The sequence below is a fragment of the Gekko japonicus genome, unplaced genomic scaffold, assembly GCF_001447785.1.
Source record: "Gekko japonicus isolate JY-2015 unplaced genomic scaffold, Gekko_japonicus_V1.1 scaffold21, whole genome shotgun sequence".
Taxonomy (NCBI): Eukaryota; Metazoa; Chordata; class Lepidosauria; order Squamata; family Gekkonidae; genus Gekko; species Gekko japonicus.
The window spans coordinates 1,836,321-1,839,439 of NW_015173122.1; the positions used below are offsets into that span (position 1 = coordinate 1,836,321).

At 50.5% G+C, this 3,119-nt stretch overlaps 1 long non-coding RNA gene across 1 annotated transcript; it reads right to left on the minus strand.

Annotated features, from left to right (window-relative positions):
- Nucleotides 1-296: 296 nt before the first annotated feature.
- LOC107119434 lies at nucleotides 297-1,462 on the minus strand. Its single transcript, XR_001482801.1, has 3 exons — nucleotides 1,352-1,462; nucleotides 1,122-1,230; nucleotides 297-362 (listed from the first exon to the last, which is right to left on the minus strand). It is a non-coding gene; the product is annotated as an uncharacterized LOC107119434 (long non-coding RNA).
- Between the last annotated feature and the right edge of the window lie 1,657 nt (nucleotides 1,463-3,119).

Below are 3,119 nucleotides of genomic sequence, written 5' to 3' on the forward strand. Positions count from 1 at the left end.
CGCAGAGTTACAACACCCAACACTTCCCAGCTGCCCCCCACCCCCGAGCAGAGCAAGACTCACATTTCCGCTCTCAGGCTTCGCACCTCCTCTTGCGCAGCCTTCTGTTGCTGGGTGGTCAGGTGGCAAATCTGGTCAGCCACTTCCTGCAGCTCCTGGATGCTGGCCGTAAGCCTCTGCTCGACCTCTGGAAAGGGACAGAGGTCAGGGACCCTCTTGCACCGCCCAGCACATGACCCCCCTTCAAAATCTTGGCAGCCCTGGGCAGGGGAAAGGGCTGGTACCTTCTGGTTTGGGTACAGCAATTGTGGTGGTTTTCGTGAACGCGCTGGTCTCGCTGCCAATGCTGGGACTCTCCAGATCTGCGAGGAGGGGAAAGTCCGAACGTGGCATTTGCCAAAGAGAGAATTAAGCACCACGGAGGAAGAAGGAACCATGCAAGCCCCACCCAGAAAAGGAAGGCCAGGAGGGAAGGTGAGAAGGGGTTCCCCCCCCATCTCTTTCAGCATCTTCCACGGAACACATTTACTCAGCCTGCCCAACCACCCTGGCAAGTCACATTTCACACATGGGGGACAAGTGAGGCAGAGAGCCATCAGCTTTCCAGTCGATACCCTGCTGGGGCCTGAACTCTGGAATGCCACATCTCAGCTCAACAGCAGCTTCCAGGCGCCCTGACCTGGACAGCTCAGGCAAGCCCGATCCCATCAGATCTCGGAAACGAAGCAGGGTCGAGTCTGGCAAGTACTTGGAAGGGAGACCTCCAAGGAATACCAGCAATCGGGAGGCGGGGGCAGGATTTATTCAGCCACCTCTCTGAATATCCTCCGGGTCCCCACTAGGGGTCAGTCACCAGAGATTGACACGACTTCCACGTGCACGCACGCACATATTAAAAAACAAAACAAAAACCCATCACCTTCTAGGCCACATCGGTTCATGTCCAGAGGCCCAGGTGAGGAACAGCAGTCAGGAAATAGCATGCTCCCTCTGCCACCCAAGGAGCTTGCAGTCTACGTTTTGACACCAGGGAGGGGACAATGAAGAAAGGAGGAACCTGAGGGACGCCAAATTGCCATGGCAGCCCAGAGCAAATTGGCTGGAGAGACTTCGGGCCCCACCTCTCTCCGCCACAGCACGCAAGACGCTGTCTACAAAGGAGGCCCCCAAGCTGTGCAGTGCCTGCCGCGCGGGAGTGCATGTCCTGGTCCCCGGGGTCCTGTCAGCTGCCTGCAGCAGAGGAGGAAGAGAAGGACATGAGGACCGCAAAGCAGGGCACACTTTCCCCTGCGGGCGTTCTGGCAAAGGAGGGCAGCGGCTGCCGGAGAGAGAAACTCCCCCTGGCTCCTACCTCCTCTTGCAGTGAGTCCACAAGTCCCAAGAACTGTGCCTGGACCATCTGAATCTCTAGCAGGGCCTTGCAGAACTTCTCTACGCTGCCTTGAGTGCTCAGGAGCTCAGCTTTGCAGGTGGCCAGCTCCCTGCAGAGAGCTCCCTGTTCCTGCCTAGGAGGCGTGGGAGCAGGAAGGGGGAAATTGGAACATTTTTTTTTAAATAGCATTTTATTGAGTTTTATATATTTTTACATCCTGTATTACTTGTTAGTTGTATACAGTATCTTTCGACAGCATCTAATAAACAAGAATAGAAATGTTCTCCATACGTACAATACTTGTTAATAAAACACAAAGTCTCTATATTTATGAGGTAGTGCATATAATCGGGGTTGACAAGCAGTAAGATATTCAAAAAACACAAACCATTTTCCCATAAAATTATTAACACCTTGCGGATTGTCAAAAGCTATTAATTGCATAGCGATTTTATCTGAAACTACCAAGTCCCACAGTTTAGATCTCCATTGTGATAGATTTGGTACCTTAAATAATTTCCAATTTAAGGCGATTAAATTTTTTTGCAGCCATTAGCATAGTAGAAATTAACTCTTCGTTCTATTTAGACAGTTTCAGACCTGGCCAAAAATGTAACAAAAGAGATGCAGGTGTATTTGGAATCTCATAGTTAGTTATTTTCTTTATTTCAGCAATGACCTTAGTCCAAAACTTTTTAATGATTGGAACATTTCATGGCATGATCGTACAGGCGGAATCAGAAACCCACATGAGACCTCCCCCACACCCCCCAAAAAAGAAAAACCCTTTCTTTGATGGGGAGAGAAACTGTAGAACACTGGAACCGAAGGAAGCATAAGGCACAACCAGGGCCTGTAAAATGGACCTGCTCCACCAGGGCTTTGGGTGAGGCAGCGGGCGTCCAATGATTCCATCTACTGGCCTCCCCCTGCTGAGTGTCTAACTTAGCTAGAAATGATAAGGTATCTTTTGAGACACAAACAGGGGTCATTTCCTGCAGTAGCGCACAGGAGCGGAGCTCTGGCAGTAAAGAGCCCAGGGGCGGGCACATGCAACAAGCCCCACCCTGTGCTCCCAGCAGCCAGCAGTCAGAGCCAGAAGCAGCCAGGTAAGCTGCAGAGCCCCCCCCCCCGCCCCAAAACAGTCCAGTGGCACCTTTAAGACCAAGTTTTATTCAGGTACAAGCTCTCCCTCCTCTGCGAGGACAGATCTGCACGCCCCCCCCCCCCAATAGCTAGCAATCCAAAACAGTCCAGTGGAGCCTGAGCAGTGGGTGTTGCCTTCTGACACACTTCCGGTGATGTCAGGGGGTGTGGCATATGCAAATAAGTTATGCTAATGAATCATGCTAATGAGCTCCTGCACCTTTTTTTCTACAAAATGACCCCTGTGAAGACCCACACTCGGGCCTAGCGGCTCCCGTTCTCAAGACTGCTATACCAAAACTGCAGTGCCATCTGTGTTAGGTTAGCTCTATTTTAATCTGTTTTAGCTATTTATTGAGAAATATTTACTATGAAATGTTTTAACTCCTACTGTGGATTCGCTGTTGTCATCTGCTCTGAGCCCGCTTGCGAGGAGCGCAGAATATAAGCTGAAATTCATAATAAATAAGCTGTCCCTTCCACCCCCACCAAGCAATTTTACAGCACGTAGCAAAAACCAGCATAGTATAGTGGCCTGAGTGCCCGAATGTGGAATGGTGAGACTTGAGTTCAAATGCTGACTCAGCTATGAAAATCGCTT